Here is a 19052-nt window from a genome sequence, read left to right as displayed (position 1 = left end):
GCTACACCAGCAGCATATTTGGGCCACGGCCATATGTACTATGTACAGTTGTATTATGACATATATAGCTTCTTCAGCGGGGCCCGCCCCCCTGAGAAAAAAAAAAGAGAGATAAATATAAATTTTGAGAAACATGTATATACATAATTTCAAATCGTATTAAAATCAGCCAACAAACGGTCTCCTTTGCCTTAGTTTTAGACCCTAAATTTTCAACTCCAAAGACTTTATCACATGAATGCTCATTAATATTCAAACATGAATGCTCATTAATATTCAAAATGATCCACATAGATATAATAAATTATGCTAATTTACTAGAAAAAAATAAAATAATTCTTAATATAACTATTTATCAAAGCCATAATTTTTACTACTATTATAGAAAATAGAACAATCCTCCTTATTTAAGTAAAAAGGTCACAAAAATATATAATATTGATATTAATAAAAATATTATTAATATAATTAATGATGTTACATTAATTAATTACTTAATTATATATATATAAATTAATGTAGTTGTGCTAATATTAATTTTATTTAGAGATTTTGTAAGATTATATTTTTGATATTAAAGAGTTGATAACTTTAAATGGAAATTGTATTTTCATGATAATATATTGGTTAATTAAATATTTGGTAGATTAAAATTAATTAATTATATATATACATACATAAAGGGAGTCATCTTCAGAGTTGGAGGAATTGCTCGGATACTCAAAGTGGCCGGAATCTCGGCAAAAAATATTCAAAAATCTTGTAGATGCAGTGTTTGAAACATGTTTTTGATGGTGGAAATGGATTCCGCACCATCAAAAACCTCTAACGCACCTAAAATTATGAAGTTTAACAGCGTTTACTTGGATTTGCAAAAAATAACTTTCAGGGCAAAAAAGCATAATTGTTACACTGACATATTATAAACCATCAAATATAATGTGGAAAATTGTTTTAATATGTATATCTATTTTAGAATATAATTTCTAAATTTTAATTTAATTATTAATAATTGATAGATGGATTGTAGGGATTTAATCTTCATATAATATATCTAAAATATTTTTAGTAATTATCAAAATAGAGGGTTGAGATAAATTATTTCAACGTAGCGATGTGGGTTTTACTTTTCAATTTAATTAAAAAATTATATATATGTTATGGTTTTCTATTGGGCATGTGGTTATTGATAAGCCATGATATTGACTTATAATATTGTAATAAAGTCTATTTGGAGATTAAGAATCTTTATAATAGGGCTGAATTTCCATGATTAATAATATTGTTAACTCTTTTTTGTATTTTATATATGTTTAACTCATAATAATTTTTTTTAATAATAATAAAGTTATAATTTTATTAATGTTTATAATTACTTTTAATATTGACACTCTAAGATGTATCATGATATAAATGTTTTGATGTCTATCAATATTTGCTCATCATTTAATTTATATAATTGCACCAATATATACATTTTGAGTAGATTTAATGAGTAAAAATTTTTTTTTAATAAATTATAAATATAATATGTGAAGTGTAAATTTTAATAATCAAATTATTAAAAAAAAACCTTTAAATATAAAAAATTCTCCTACACCAACTTAATTATAATTATTATTATAATTAATTTAGTTATAGTTATTATTATAATAAAATGATATATATAGTAATTGTGGATATAGTCATTATTGTAATTTAATTATAGTTATTATCATAATAAAATTATATAGAGTAATTTTGCATATATATATATATATATAAATAACGAAGTAAATAATAAAATACAAGGAAATAATGACAGAAATAGCTATACATCCATCCATAATTGCTGGTACCCATTTTAAATTCTAAAAAAATAAATTAGGCATCAGACACAAGTTGCAACCGATAATTTTATCGAAACTATATTCAGTTGCAGTTTTGGAGGAGATCTTGAACCTGCCACCTAATCGAAAACGTTCCGTTGCAGGGATTTGAACCCGGGTTGCCTTGAGAGCTTATGAAATATTAAATCCAAAAATATGATTAGAGCCTCGGACCTGACGGATAACGTTCCGTTGTGGGGATTGGCTCGGTCGCCGGGAGAGTTTATGAAAGCAGAATTTGGGTCGTTATGAAAGGTGGAAGAATTGTTTGGATGTTAAAAGTGATTGGAATTTGGATAAAAAAATTTAAAATATTTTGTAGAGACAGGGAGGAGGAATGTAAAAATTTCAAAAAATGTTGTAGAGGCAAGGTGGAGGAATGTTTTTGATGGTAGAAATGGATTCAGCACCATCTAGGTCTAGTGGCTGGAATCTAGGTAAAAAAGTTCAAATTTTTTTGTAAACACTGTTTGAATCGTGTTTTTTATGGTAAAAATCTATGTTGCACGAGTTTCTGGAACTTGGGAACGTTGGGAACTTGGGTACGGGTGTCTGGAACGGCTAGAGGTTTCCCCAAATTTTCCAGGAAACGGCTCCGCTGCCATAGCAAAAAGATGTATATGTTAACATATGTTATCAAAAATAAGTGTTGACATATGTCTCCTATTTTACCAAAAAGATGTAATATTTACCAATAGGGTGAACCTTTACCAAAATTACATTAATATAAGTTACAGAGGTAAGAAAAAGAATTTACATATATTTCTTTAAAAAATTTAGTGATCCATAACAAATTTAAAGGCACTTTTTTACTAGTGTAGCGTAGATACCAATTTTAAGTTTGAAGCCATGTCTTATTATTTTCTTTTGAATTAATCATTGCGTTGTATCCATGAACATATTTGAGTAAAATGTTGGATCGTACATGTAAATGTTTAAGCCATGAGCTCTCTGTCTAAATTTTTAAACGCTGCATTCCCAAACAACTCAATATATACAAAAACAAAAATAAAAATAAAATATGCTTGATTTGTTTTTTTTACCTGAACTTATGAAAACGAAACAAGTAGTTTATTGCTGAAGGGCAGCGCTCCAACTCTCAACACACTTAGCTCTCTCAACACACTCAGCTCTCCCCTCTCAACACACTTAGCTCTCCGGGCAGCGCTCCAACTCTCAACACACTTAGCTCTCTCAACACACTCAGCTCTCCCCTCTCAACACACTTAGCTCTCCGCTCTCAACGCCAAACAACAACTAAAGCTCTCAGTGAAAAAAGGTGTAGCAACCAGCATTTATGGAAAAACTGAAGGGTTTTTTTGGCCCCAAAAACATTCCCACCCATTCATATCCACAGAAACTGGTGGAAAGATGAATAGTGCATCGTCTATTAATAACAAGTGCGTATTTCCCTCTCTGATCATACAGTGTGTAACAGCAAGTGCGTCTTTCTCTGCCTAGGTCCTTTTTTTTGGGGTTTACAGTGTTTTTTACTTACCATATTGGTAGTAATCCACTATACAATTTCATGGGTGAATTCAATTACTAAATTCTGCAATTTCCTGGGTGAATTCAAAGTGAAAATTACTAAATTAGTGAATTCAAGTAGCCAATTTTCATATCACGCTGGCAGTTTCCACCGAAACCATACTGGAATGTTTGGTTCGAAACTAGCTGTCATAGCTAAAAGACCGCTGCCAATTCCAATTTCCACATGGGTCCACATGGAAACGCTGGAGCGTTGCAAATTTAATTCTGACCAGTTCCGGAAACCGTCCAAAGTTTCATTTACCGTTCCCACAAAAAACGGATAGGTAAAAATGGATTCAGCACCATCTAAATTTAAGACACCTAAAATTTTGAAATTTAACAACTGTATCTTAAATTTACAAAAATCTCTACCAAATTTTCTAAAAATATAATAAGAATTTCCATAAATTTCAAAACACATTACACCCTTATTTCAAAACACATTACAGCCTTATTAAACCCAAAAGTATGATTAGTTCAATTTTTGAAAGGCTTGAACCACCGACCTGACAGATAACGTTGCGCTGCCGGGATTTGAACCCGGGTCGCCCTGAGAGTATGAAATATTACATCCAATATATAATTAATTAGTCTTGAAAGAGGGGTTGAACCTCCGACTGCCTGGGTAAGGGTTTGAACCACCAACCACCGACCTGGCGAATAACGTTTGGTTTCCGAGATTTGAACCCGGGTCCCATGGAAGTTCATGAGATATTAAATTTAAAACTTATTTAATTACACTTTTGATGGAGGGGTTACCTCCGACCTGAAAAGAAGGATTCCGCAAATATTAAATCCAAGTTTAATTAGTTGCACTCTTGAAAGAGGGCTTGAACCTGAAATATTACATCCAATATATAATTAATTACAGTCTTGGAGGGCTTGGACCTCCGACCTCCTGGGTAATGGTTTAAACCACCGGACTGGCAGATAACGTTCCGTTTCCGGGATTTGAACCCAGGTCGCCTTGGAAGTTTATGAAATATTAAATTCAAAATTTACTTAGTTACACTTTTGAGGGAGGGTTACCTTCGACATGAAAAAAAGGATTCCGCAAATATTAAATCCAAGTTTAATTAGTTGCACTCTTGAAGGAGGGCTTGAACCTCTAATATGGCAAAAAGATTTACGTTGCCGGGATTTGAACCCTGGTCCCTTGGGGTCCGCAAATATTAAATCCAAGTTTAATTAGTTGCACTCTTGAAGGAGGGCTTGAACCGCAAAAAGATTTCCGTTGCCGGGATTTGAACCCTGGTCCCTTGGGGTCTTGAACCTCTAGTATGCAAAAATATTTCCGTTCCCGGGATTTGAACCCGGGTCGCCTGGGTGAAAACCAGGTATCCTAACCGGACTAGACGACAACGGATTTACATTTTCATTGGAAAATCCACATCTATTTGCAGAATACGTTATAAAGAAAGAGACGTCGTACCTTCTTTTGGTCCACTAAGGCAAAAAGATCTATAATTGCAGGCTGGAAACTTGGAAAGTAGACTCCTGTACCATTTGTTTTCAGTTATTGGCCCGGATTGAAGAGGGAGAGTCATGTTGCCTGATCCTCAATAAATAGCTCCCTTTTACGCTATTGGCGGCCCTTCCCCTTAGCTGCCCCTCCTGGACCTGAATGCCCTTCTCTTTTTCCTAGTAGTTTTTCTGAGGCAGTACCTCCAATCCCTTGTAGCACCAACTGCGGCGGCCTTACTAACATCTGGATCCACCCTCGCCATTGGATGTTAAGTAGCAACATGAGTCACCAGCATCTGAGGCCAGCCAAGTGATGCAGCAACATGAGCCGTTCTGATTTCTTATACATCTTTCAAGGCTGTGGGATAGCTTAGCCGCTGCCTGAGGCTCTGAATTTCTATCTGGAACATAAATAGGCTGGCTCTGGAACAGTTTAAGCTACGGACTTTCGAATAGGCGAGGACGCTTTCTTCGAAGCTGTATTAACGGATGCTACGTAGACCATTGCTTTTGACTCTAACTTTAATGCAAACTGTGCTCGCCTTATTATTTTCATTTCTCTACGCTCTCCATAATGATGGAATGATGATAAGGATGTTCCTTTAAGTTAAGGAATTCAACTCAAGACCAAGATATAAGCCTAGTTTTTAGAATCTTCTCAAGATGGGTTTCATTTTAAACCCTAGCCATTGGATTGAATAGAAGTTGTGACTTACCTTCTACATCAAGCTTTCCAAAACAATAGCAATTTAGTTTTTGATGGAGCCTCCAAAGGTTTTGGACTCCCATCATATTGTTTGAAGTATAGCCCTCCTTTGTGGCATGCATTGATAACAATTTTGCTTTCTCTTCCTCATCTTATCACAAATCTAATAAATGAATATACTTTTGATTTTTCTCATACTTAGTTTTTCCCATGATTAGATCTTCTTTCACACAAGTAACCAAGTTAAGAAAGATTACAATCTTTGGCCTCGTTAAAGAGTTCCAATATGACTTTGAAACACCCTTGTCTCTTTTCCATGTGCATTTAGTATTGGACTAGGAAACTCCCCATGGGTGCCTTATTTATGGATGTCTACACCTTCCTTAAAAATATTTTTCTTTTTTTAAATCTTTTAGAAAAAACCAAATGGTATATGACATCCTCTAGTGATTTCTTTTGGCCTAAGATTTTAGAGGTTTCCAAGTTCTCTATCCAAAGGAATATCTATCCCTTAGCTTCTTCAAATAATTATTCTAGTAATTGTCAATAACGGTCAAATTATTAATGGCAAATATATCCTTAGATATTATGAATTTGGGTTGCTCACTCTTTTCATTGTTATGTTGCTAGAAATCTTCCTAGAATAGGGTTGGCATCCTCTCCCTTACCTCCCTAACGATGTGATGCTAAATCTAATCTCTATTCCTCCAAGTAGTGTTCCAAACTAGAGTTTCTTCAAGTGCCCCCATCGTTATCATATTATTCTCTCCATTTCTAATGGCATATTTGTCCCTCAAAATTTTACCCCACAAATCATTCCTTCTTTTTAGAAATTCCACTAGGATTTCCCTCCCATGGCCCTCCCTAAAACATGAAGGTTTGTAATCCCTAGTCCTCCTAGAGATTTGAGTATCCTAGTCTACCCTAAGCCACCAAAACCTATTTTTACTCTTTATTTGACCCTCCCTAAAGGATATAGAGGCATTTTACGGCTTTAATAGTTTTAGTAGGCATAGCCAAGGTTGAGAAATGATATTGAGGCATGGACTAAAGGACTAATTTGATTAGAAGAACCCACCTTGCAAAAATGAGAAAGCAAAAGGTCCATCATGTTCTAACTTAGCACCTAAATGTTTTTCCCACAAAACAATCCTACCTAAATTGTTAAAACATGAAGGTTTTTAATCTTGAAGGTCTATAATCCCTAGTCCTCCTAGTGATTTGAGTATCCTACTCTATCCTAAGCCACCAAAGCCTATTTTTACTCTTTATTTGACCCTCCCTAAAGGAGATAGAGGCGTTTTATGGCTTTAATAGTTTTAGTAGGCATAGCCAAGGCTGAGAAATGATATTGAGGCATGAAGGACTGATTTGATTAGAAGAACCCAACTTGCCAAAATGAGAAAGCAAAATGTCCATCATGATGTAACTTAGCACCTAAATGTTTTTCCCCACAAAACACTCCTACCTAAATTGTAAATTAGTGGGAACCTAGGTACTTAAAGGGTCAACTACCTTAGATTTCAAAGGATGTTAGCTTGGATATTTATGTGTATATTAAAGAAGAAACTTGAGATTTTGGATGGTTCATTTAAACTCTTGAAACCCATTAGAATGGCTCCAATTTTTTCTTTTTTTATATCCTTAACTTGAAGCTAGTTAGAATGACTCCATTTTTTTTCATTTTATTTCCTTAACCTCTATTAAGATTGACTCCATTTTTCTCTTTTAGATCATTAACCTCTTTTTTTATGTTGGTTTCTAAAGCTAACTTCTTATTAATGTTAGTCACTTGCTATAGAATCTAGTTTTCAATCACTTGAGCTTACATGGTTTTCATATTCTCTTTTGGATGTAAGATTGGTTCATTAATTTTAGTCATCATATCTAAGTTTCATGTAGTGTTTATATTTGATCTTCTTATAATCTATTTGTGCTTTTCTTATCATTGTATTGATGAATTTCTTAATTATTGATTTTTTGACATTATAATTAGCTAATATCATTTAGTTAGTCTTCTCTTCTTGACATCAATGGTTAATGATGTTATTGCATTAAAAAGAGCTATGACCTCAAAATGAGAACTCCAATATTAAAACCCATTTTGGGGAAAAAACACCAAGACCAACCCCCAAATTGAAAAGCAGTGACACTAAATAGCACCAATTTTTTTTAAGGGGGAGAGGGGTGCTTTAAAATTACAATTTTTATGGAACCCCAACATTCACAATCAACATAATTACAAACAAAAAACCCAAAATCAAGTGGCATATATTCTTTACAACGGTTAAACTACAATTTAGTTGAAATTGTGGCCTTGACAATTAGTATTTTTGCAAACAAAAGCTTCAAAATTGACTCAAAAAAAATGTGCTACTAATCTTTTTAAGACTAAATCATAACTTATTGTTTTTTATTTTGGTCAAAAAAAACCTTGACTTAGTTTTGAAAATTTTAAACAGGTTTTATGAAGTTTATTAAAGTTTTGTAAAAACAAAAAAAAAAATTTTTATTATTTTAAAATGTAAATTGCTTTTTCCTTATTTTTGACAACTCTTTTTATATGGTTTTAAATATAATTGTTAAATATAAAAACTATATTAAAAAAAAAAAAACTTAAAAAAAAAAAAATTATATTTATCAAGTGTCATAATAATTGAGGCTTTATTACAATATCATGGGCTAATACCATGGTTATCAATACCACATGCCCAAAAACCATAACTCATTTCAAAATCAAAATATTTTATAAATATTTTATTTTAATTTAATTTTATCATATTTTTAAAATTAAAATTTAATACTTACAATATAACAAGATTCTTAACCATGGATATGTACCCTCATTTTACCATCGATATTACTAACTTGTAAATAAGCTTTGTTAAATACCATGGTTCGATATCATGACTTACCAATACCACTTTCCCAAAAACCATAACTCATTTCAAAATCAAAAGATTTTATTTTAATTTTATTTTATAATATTTTTGTAAATAAAATTTGATACATATAAACTTAAATCCAAAATAAAGTTTGACATATATAAACTCTTAATTTCGTTGTAGATAAAAAATTTCATCTCGCAAAAGATTATGAAGGAGCTCTTATTATGTTAAATTTTTATATTAGTTTTTAATATATTTTTTGTTGATCAAACCATTTTTATTAATTCTTCAAAACAATATAACATATTTTCTTGATTTCCACTTCTCTACCAGCCTCACTCCTACCGAATTTATTGGCCAAGAGAGGGATACAAAAACTAATAGCAAAATGCCAAAATTTACATCATGTCAAAAAACAAAATGCACAAAACACCCAAAACACAATGAGAATACATATGCAACCCACCACCATCAAGGATTATGAGGAGGTATTGGTGCCTATCCAACACCAAGGATGTCTGAGGGTCTAGTATCCCCGTGAACATGAAACTCAAAATGATCAATCCCACCCTTAATCTAATCCAACTGCTAATTAATTTGTCTTTGGCTCTATACGATTGAGGCTAGCCTATCTAGGATTTACCATTGATTGTGTTGTAAATCATTCACGAACGTTATCACCTTGTTCTGATCCTCATGCCTTTGTTTCCCTAGTTCCATCAATAGTGCAGAACACTCTGAAGTTGCATATCCAAAGAGTCTAGGGATGGTGGCATGTCCACATTACCAGGTGATGGAACTTGACCGTGGGCTAAATTGCCCTCAAAAGTATCCTCGACACCCCCATCACCCTTCACTTCAACCACTTGTTCTCCACAGTCTGCGAGATGACCATGAGGTCCCCCACCTCGTCAGGAACACCCATGTTTCATGTGAAACTCTCCAAATTAGTTAGACCACCAAAACCAACTATGAATAAATACCTGAATGTTGTGGAACGACTGTAGAAATTCTAAAAATTCTCTACAAATCTTGATCTGAGACCTATGTATAAAATCTTACTGTATATTAACCCGATAATGCAATATAACCAAAGCAAAATACTATAACCTACTTCTACTATCAATTTGCGGAAGCTTAAAGATCGTGTTGAATCGAGCTGAACACATATAACCAGAAGAAGAAGAATCAATGCAAAATACACATGAAAATACTTTGGGGAAAGCCTCAGCTAAAAACCCCACTATCTGTATTATCGTACAAGGTGGAAATACATAGAGATTATACAAATCCTTAGCTCTCACAACTAGTCAGCTCTTAGTACAATCCTCATAGATGCTCACATGCAATCTTGGCTTCTCACAAGCCTTCCTCTCTACCCTCCAAGCTCTTATTTCCTTGCGTTATTCCTAGTGGATGGTCCTCACCTCACCAAGTGGAACATTTCTCTCACACACTGTCAGAACTGCGCAATCCTCAAGGAATGATTCCTTCTTCATGCATGAGTTTTCTTTATAGGAAAACACATGTAACTGATAGTACACTGTTGTTGACATTTAGCTCAACTGGGTCTTTCTCATAATAGACATGCATGAGTTTCTGATGAGGGAATCTTCAGTTATCTGGAGTACACTGGTTGAGTGCATGCATGCATCAACTGACTAATAACTCACAATTAATTCCTCAAACGGTTTGGAACTAATTTAACTAGACTTAACTCAATAAACTGAGTTAACTAATTACAACTTAAATATAACTCAATCTTATCTCCTAAATTTTAGGTATAACTGTTGCATGACTTCAGAAAGACTTCTAAACTAAATTTATCCAACTAATTAATCCATAATGAATTAATTAATTATTTCCAAGCAACAGGTGAGACTAAAATTCGATTTTAATTCACAATTTTATTTTTAGGACAAATTAAAATTGGAATATTTGGATTCTATTTTTGTCATTTCTTGTTGCTATTTTCAACAACAACAAAGGAACATGTTGATGATGCTAGACCCGCCAACATGTCAAGGGGATCTCCTTAGTAAGAAGTATCAATTAGACCTTAGACCATTTGTTGTAGGAGTCCCAGCAGTGAGTCATATGGTAATGCCTTAACCACGATTTCGCATAGAGGCAAGTAAGATGACTCTGTTGGTAGCAAGGGTGTGACAATTGCAGTGAGTCAAGGAAGGTGCATGAGAGGTTCTAACACATGTGGATTGAGATGAGTGCACCCCTTAGCAACCTGTAATAGTACTCACATGGGAAGGGAACACACGAGCGAAGATACATCACAAGTTGGAAAGCTAGTTAGCTAACAATCCAAAGTGATGGTTAAACCAATCAACACATTTAAGTAAGATTCACACATACTTATATAGAATAGTTCATACATGCATGCGTAAGCAAACAGATACATATACCATTTAGAGTAAACAAGATAGCTAGAATACAATATAACATATGCATGAAATGTGTTGGCTCTTATTATATAAAGAAGTGTAACTTCCAGTCATACAATACATCCATGTCCAACCACTAGTCCCAATAGTGGAACGTTACAGCCACATCCGTCTGCTCCTCCAAAGAGATGTACTAGCCCCGTGCAGTGGAGAAGCCAAGGCGCATTACAATATTCTCCAATCTCTCTCCAAGATAGTCTTATCGGAAGCTTGGCTGACTAGAAGCCTTTACAATGAGTTATGAGGGACTATTTATAGCAAAGGGTGGGGTGACCCTTGACATTCCCCTTTGTGATAGTTCATCTACCCTAAGGACTCTTCATCTACTCTATGACTATTACATTCAACAATTGACACTTGACAAGACGCTACATTACAATGCATGTTCCCATGTGAGACAAAAGGGCTTGAGCAAGCCATGCAAGACATCACTTACACTCGGTCCGTTGTGGTGAGATGCTTGTGATGGTGAAGGTGGTGAGTTGATGCCAAGCTTGGTTGTCTATGATGGTGTGCATGCACCCCATGATGACATCTCGTTGAAGCGAACTTTTGCCTTCGTTGCATCCGGGTGCATTGGTATTGCTGCTCCATCCAACTCATCTGCTAGCATGCACATGGTCTTCTTGGGTGTGACCAAACTGGAAGCACACTGATGCATAGTGTTCTTGTTGACCTTACAGTGTCTGCTGGTGGTCATGCGCATCAACTGCCAACTACATGTCCAACTCCAGTTGGACTTGCTTCTTGTCTTCGCCTTGGTAAGTGTGCTAAATGGGTTGGATCGCATGCATGTTGTTGAATCCCCTGCATGTGATCAACAACACTGCTCACCATGTCTGCTCCATGCCAACTTCTAGGATGGATCTTTAACTTGTACGGGCACATGTTCATCTGTGAATGCATGTTGCACCCTATGTTGTTCCTGTTCCTACTACAACTCATTCACTTGTCTGTGCAGCTTCATGTTCTTCCTTGAGTTGTTGCTTCAGCACATGCAACTCCTTTGTTCCATTCTTTTTCTTCATGCAATCTTCATGCCGCGCCATCACCTCATAGCCTAAGTCTCCAAAGTTTCTTTCATCATCAATGGATTTGCTTGAGCTTGCAATTTTGTTTTGCCTTTGTGTTGTCAACAACATTCCTCTTGCATTAGTTGCATTCAGTATGCTGCCTTTAGATGTTGTATATGATGTTGCTCGATTTGATGCTTCTGTTGTCATGTCTTGGTGTCCTTGTCTATGAACAACTCGATGTCTTCGTGGGTAGGCAAGTCCATAGACACTTGATGGAACGCATCCCCAAGTGTGCTCTGAATGGTGTCTTCAACTCTTCTCTCTTGGAAACCATTGTACCTATACTCCTCGGAGGGAGATGAACACCTGCCATACCTGGAGACATGGCAACACTCATGGCAAGAAATATGTTGGTCGAAAACCAAAATGAACTTGAGAACTGACTTGCAACATACCTGTGTGACTGACCATGAAGGTTGCTCAATTTCTATCGAGAGACTGCCTGCCAAGATTGCGCAAGGCACAGTCTAGGCTGTCGGGAGGCTAACTAACTACTGGAACTACGCAATGCACAGTCCAGTCTGGTTGTTGACTGCTGGAATTACGCAATGCGCAATTCCAGTTGGGAGTGACTGCAAGCTTAGAGACTGCATTGCACAATTTTTTGGGCCAACAGTCACTGTCCCTCAAAAATGAGAAAATCAGTCCTGGAGGATAGTGCTTGGGAAAAAATGTGCATTTATGGAGAGGAAGACAAAGCCTTCCTTCCCCAGATTGTGCAATGTTGTCTCAATGAAGGCAGATTCTGGGCCAAGGTTGGCCAAACTCACCAACAAGAAACTGAAAGCAAATGTGGAAGTGAATTCATGGCGATACTAAGGAAAACATAAGTGATTGATCGTGCATGCAAACATTGAATGAAAGGTTCAATAAACATATCAACATCCATGTGGGTGAAGCGAGTCGCTGAATCAGCGATCGTTTGTGCAAAACAGTTTCATGCATGCAGCAGCAGTGAGATAGCAACAAAAACTGAAACGGTGCTGGTACAAGCTAGTATGTATCAAAACGACAACAAGCGCTCACTGAAATCAAGCAGACATCATTCATACGAAGCGAAACAAAAAAAGCTCCAGAAATGTAGCATAAGTCATAAAAAGTGGGTTTACCCCAAAACAGTTGAGTCGAGTGTGCCGACAACTCCTAGATGTGATGTGGGATGTCAGAGCTTCAAGGTTGATATGAGGAATGATCTTTGCGGCGTATGGTTAATGAGTTTTGATAACATTGAGGTTGTGATGCGCATGCCACAAATCTAGGGAAAGCAACACTTGGTGGGAGGTTTCTGAAATGATTGTTTCATGTAACCTCCAACTGCCAAAATAGATCCCTGAAACAAGGGATGCCTTTGCATGCTACCTTGGGAGAAGCAGCTCATGCATGCAAGTCAGTTTTGCTCGATCCCGGAGGGAACCGGTCAACTCAACTGCACATGCAAGAGGTCGTTCGATTGTTCGGAGAAAATAAGCATTTCTGGCTGGGAGCTGGGCTGGCTGCACAGGAGATTTGCGCAATTTCTGGGTAGAGAAGTTGACTGCTGCCTAGATTTGGGCAAATTCTAGGCTAAGAAGCCTTGTTGGGGAAAATTGCGCAATTTTCACTGTGAGTGTTGACTGCTAGAATTGTGCAATTATGGAGCCCAACAGGCTGCCAATCAGGATTGCACAATGTTTGGAGGGAAGGCTGGTTGCCCTTAAGAATTGCACAATTTCTCGGGGAGTTGCTCAGCCTACAGCTGGACCAAGTCCGGGTGATTAGCCTGTGAGGGGAATGCATCAAGTTGTGATCGACGGGCTGCCTTTGTGCAAAAAAAACATTAAATTTTGTGTACTTGACTGAGTTGACAAGGGTTAACCCAAAAACAACCAACTAGAGTAGGCGACACTAGTTAGCGCGCAAGCGTTGTGTTTTCAACAGGGTTCACGTCGAATAGCACATATTTTCCTTCGACGTATCATGAACTAAAAGTAACAAGATCTTCATACAAAGGTAAGATGATAGATAACCAAGTAGTGATAGTTGTACAAGCCCTCTTGTATTTTACCCAGCTCGTTTCAAGAGTCATACATGGTTTCATGCAAAACTAACCTATGAACGAAACAAGTGAACTAGCAAACAACAAAGAAAATCAAGAGAAGAAGCAAAAGCGAAAGCAAAGCAAGTAACCAAACAAGCAAGCCGACAAACCAACAAACAAAGCAAGTAAGCAAACAAGCATGCAAGAAAATTGAATGAAAGCAAACACTACTCCTACTCCTAAACTAATGGTGCATGGGCCTAATCACGTGAAGTGATATTTCCAATGCAGCCACCGGCACATTGGTTGACCCATGTTGGTGAAGGCTTGGTCCACAAGCAACCTAGTTGTGCGAACCAGCAAGCAAGAAAGATATAACAATGAAGACAGCCACACTTCATGTTTCAAAGTGCCCTCTGGACATAAGTGAGTGCAAGTGCATGATGAGCAGTTCATGGACTTATCATGAAGTTGTGTGACATTTCATATAGCTTTGAAGCATAAGCACACTCTTGATTGAGACATGTAAGCAAATGAAAGAAACAAAGATAACTTGTGTCATACACGTGTGCTTGCAACGCAAGATTCCTCCAATGCATGAGAATTAGGATCATGTAGTTCAAGTGGAGGAAGTATGATCTGTGTGTGAGATGGATCTTTAATGGATATATACAAGTGATGAGGAGCCTTTGGTGATTGAATGGTTTCCTGATCGGAAGTGAGACTAACCCCAAGAAAGCGAGGGCCTGACATAACCATCAGCTCAGGCTAAAGTGCCCCAATAGTCTTGGGTGTTTCAACTTCATCATCAGGTAGATCATCATAAACCGGTGGCTTCAAAAGATCAACTCCGATAGAGTCATGATCGTGATTAAATATGGTAGTAAATGGATCATGATAGCCACAATTAGAAAAATATTTCGTCGACATCCTCATGATCAGATGAATCAAATAGAGGGGCAGATGAAAAGAGAACAAAATCATCCTCTGTGTTTCCAGAAAAGACAGATGAAAGATCAAGTGGCTTTTCGATGAATAATTTATCCTCTCTGTTGTCGAATGATGGACCAGCATCTGGCGAGCCCTATGAGCGATCAACAATGGGTGTATCCATGGATGAAGACACACATGCGAAATCATGGATGGAAGGTTCACCAAAGATGTTAGGAAAGAACGGAGGGGGCTCGGATGGAAGGGAGTCATCCTTTTCCAAGTGTTGATGCTCAAGCTCCCACTCATACTCTTCATGAATGACAGCGCATGTTGGTTGTGCAACACCAACTCCGTCAGTGGCTTGTTCCTTGTTCACAACAAGTGAAGAGTCCGAAATGGAAGAACACAAGATAGTATCATCTGAAGGAACAACCGAGTGCGAAGACGGAGGCCGTGGAACATAATGTATATGGGAACTCAAGGGACTCACAACCAACATTGCGCGAAAATTGAGTGAAGTGATGTTGTGAGGATGTGAAAGCTAAACAAGTGAGTAAGCATGATCCTCAACATCACTTGGTAGTGGTGGAACTGTTGAATGAGGGGATGGCAGACAGTTAGTCGAGACAGTGGCCACATCCACATGAGATTATGTAGCTCCACCAGTGAAGAATGTTGAGAGAGGCTTGATTTCAAGATTCTTCTTGGGATGGGTAGATTTCTTAAGGAAATACTCGAACCGGTCCCAAAGATAGTCAAATTTCATCTGGCTCCTCGGAGCTTGAAACTTTAAGTCATGGAAGCGCTGCCAAAAATCCATAATCAATTCATGTGGATCCTTCCAATAATGTAAATTTTGAAATGGGAACTGATACTGTTACCCGTTTCGTAGAGATAGCAAAAAAGTGACTTGATTTTGAAAAGGGGTGATGCAGAACACACATGTTTTTTTAGAGCATATTTTTTGGCACTTTAATTTTTTTTTATGTACATTACGTTTTAGAATGGTAGTGATTTTCATGCTGATTTAAAAAAGTGATTATTCTGCATCACACCCTTTTTTTAAAATACCTGTTCTTTTACTTTAAATTTTCTAGTGTATGAAATGTAAATAATTATTTTCTAAATTTGACAGTTTTTGAAGTGGCTGTTTTCTTCATATTTTCTTGTATTTATTTTAATTTTAATTTTTTTTTTAGTGAGGTTTTTATTGTTTTGCATTTTTAAACTAGAAAGTCGATATTTTGAATTTTAGATAATCTACATATTTATACATCCTTAATTAATTTTTCAATCCACATGAAATAATTGTTTCTAAAAAACAATATTTTTTAACAATGGACATAAAAATAACCATTTTTAACATAAATATAACAAAAAAACTACACGTTTTGATAATTTTTTGCTAGAATTGACATGTCAAAATCACAATTTTTATACGAAAATTTTAACTAAAAATGGTTAAATAATAGTTTTTTTTTAATGAATTTCATGTCAAAAAAATAATAATAATCACTTTTTTTTTTCAAAAAATAATGATTAACTTAAAAATCAATGCGAAAATCACATATTACAAATATTGAACACATAACAACCTTAATTGATTGATTATTCTTCTCATAAAATGTCAAAGTCAAAACATTGCAAAGCTTGATTTCCAAGCATAACTTAAATTTAATCAACAATGTCACGTAATCCAAACTCTTCGTCCTCTAGAGTTTCATCATTGTCTTCTTCCACAATATTTTCTGCTTTATTTTGCTCATTTTCCTCTTCTAATGGATCCTTGATGTCTGCGAATCTCCTAATGTATGTATTTCCAAACATTCCATGTAATGGTGGTTGGGGTTCCTTTGCCTTTTTTGCCACACGTGATTCACTAAAGTCCCCTTTCTTCAACCCAATTTCTTGCATTGCATCTGGAAGAAATTGAAGAGCATTAATTCTTTGCTGAATGAAATTGCACTGTAATGGATCTTTCTCAATTGCAATGCAATTTCTTCCTTTTTGAAGGCAGCATGCTAGTGTTGTACCTAATTTCAAGCACAAAAAAAATAATTAAGTAAATTAGTACAATGACATATTAATTAAAAAAAAAACATATTGAAATTCAATTCCATATAATAAAACTTACCTGAACCAGAAAATAAATCCAGAACCCAATTTCCTTCATTTAAACATATGTCTATAAGATAGTTAATCTATAATTATGGTTTTTGATAAATGTTAACTATCTCTCTTTTTGTTTCTTTGTCTTCATATGTTAGTTTTCTCACAACAGCTTCATAAGTCAGTGTTTGGCTATGACTCTTTCCATCCACCCGATTAAAAATCATAGACATATGGCTATCATCTTTTGCCCAACTATCAATATGAATGAACTCACAATCATTTATAAATTGTTGATCTTCATTATTAAGAAGATTTGACTTTTGCCTGTAACATGAAATAGTAAAAGTTCAATTAACTTGCATATAAATGAATTTTTCAACATTAATCAAATATACATTTTAAACGTCTTACCATGTAAGCTGCATCCTTGAATTTTTTTTCCCCTTGAAGCTTGATAATATCATTGCCAATTGTGTGTCTGAATGAAATGTCACAAATCTCCATAATAGTGATGACGTCACTTCTACAAATCCCGCAACCACTTTATTAAAAGCTTGATAAGTATAAGGGTCACTATCATACTAAATGCTTGGAATATTGAAACCATGGGGAATATCTGCAATAACTAGGGCATAATCTCTTTTTGGTATGAGTTTAGCAATGTCTTCATAGTCACCTTGTATTACTTGATATTGAATAGTGTCTAGCCCATTCCAAATGAAATGATTAAGAGTTGGATCAAGTTCAACATTCTTAATACGTTGCTTCCTCAGTCTTTCGATCTTTATTTTTTCAATAAAAGTCTTGAAATTGTCTGGTGCTCCATTATCTTCCTTCCTCATATTTTATCAAATAAACAAATATATGTGTAAGTTTTAAATTAAAAATAGTACACAGATGAATAAAAATGAATGCATAAATCAAGATACCTTTTTAAATGCAAGATAAAAAGCTTTTAATGTTGATGTAGAACTTGAATCTAAATAGTTGCATATAACATCATCCCAACTATCTTCATTCAACAATCTAACCATTTGTTCTTGAATTTTCATATAAACTTTGTGACTACATAGATAAAGCAAGAAAAAGTTAATATAATGATATGTATAACAAATACTACCAAGAACAACATGTTTTATTTAAAAGATAACTATAATCTATAAATAAATAAAAATAATTCAATAAACTTACTTTTGAAATTCTTCAGACATTTCCTCTAATGATAATTCCCCTAACCTCACACGAGATAATATTGTTTTGACAATTTTTTCATCTTTCACTCGCATCGCCCTCCAAGGCGTGATAGTCATATCGTCTGGAAGTTGCTTCAGTTCAGGAGCTGATTTATTGTTGCTACATATCAATGGCTTAGACTTTTTGACCCTCTGGTTTTTAATGCCAATGTCTTCCCACATGCTAAAAATCTCATCAATCAACTTCCAGACATCTCCAATTCTAAATGCCAATTGGAAAATGTTATCAACACCTTTGAATAAATCACTATTTTTGTTGCCTTTTCCACCTTTTCAATTGGTTTTATCTTCAATTTGATAGCCTATTTCCATACAACATTCCTTTCAGAAATTGGCAGTAACATTTATCCTATCCCCACCAAATTTTCTTGAAATTCACTATGAATAAATCTAACCCTTTGGATGAAAGTCATAGACATCCTATATTCATTATCTGAATTATGATCCCATGCCACTAACTTTGTTTCTGTTTCATTTAAACCAACATAAATGATACATTTCATTGTTTCAAAACATGGGTTATTAGGATATTCCTCCATCAATTGTCTCTGAGCTTCTACAGAATGGTTCCCCCCAAGCACATAATAATTGTATTCAAAACATTTTGACTTATCAAATGCTTCTTTGTTGGGAACTTGAAGTGGATCAACAAGAAGCACATAACTAACCACATGAGCATATGGATTGTACCTCATCAATGTCTTCAAGTTGTGAACATGCAGATGATGTGGCTTTCTGACTTGATA

General features: G+C 35.4%; 1 non-coding gene across 1 annotated transcript; it reads right to left on the bottom strand.

Annotated features, from left to right (window-relative positions):
- Window positions 1-4690: 4690 nt before the first annotated feature.
- On the bottom strand, window positions 4691-4764 carry TRNAE-UUC (transfer RNA glutamic acid (anticodon UUC)). Its single transcript has one exon. It is a non-coding gene; the product is annotated as a tRNA-Glu (tRNA).
- Between the last annotated feature and the right edge of the window lie 14288 nt (window positions 4765-19052).

This window comes from Pinus tabuliformis, chromosome X (genome assembly GCF_031772625.1).
Source record: "Pinus tabuliformis cultivar Carrire ecotype Pingquan chromosome X, CPIR1, whole genome shotgun sequence".
NCBI lineage: Eukaryota > Viridiplantae > Streptophyta > Pinopsida > Pinales > Pinaceae > Pinus > Pinus tabuliformis.
The sequence above is the reverse complement of the archived record's forward strand: the minus strand, read 5'-3'. Positions and strand labels throughout refer to the sequence as shown.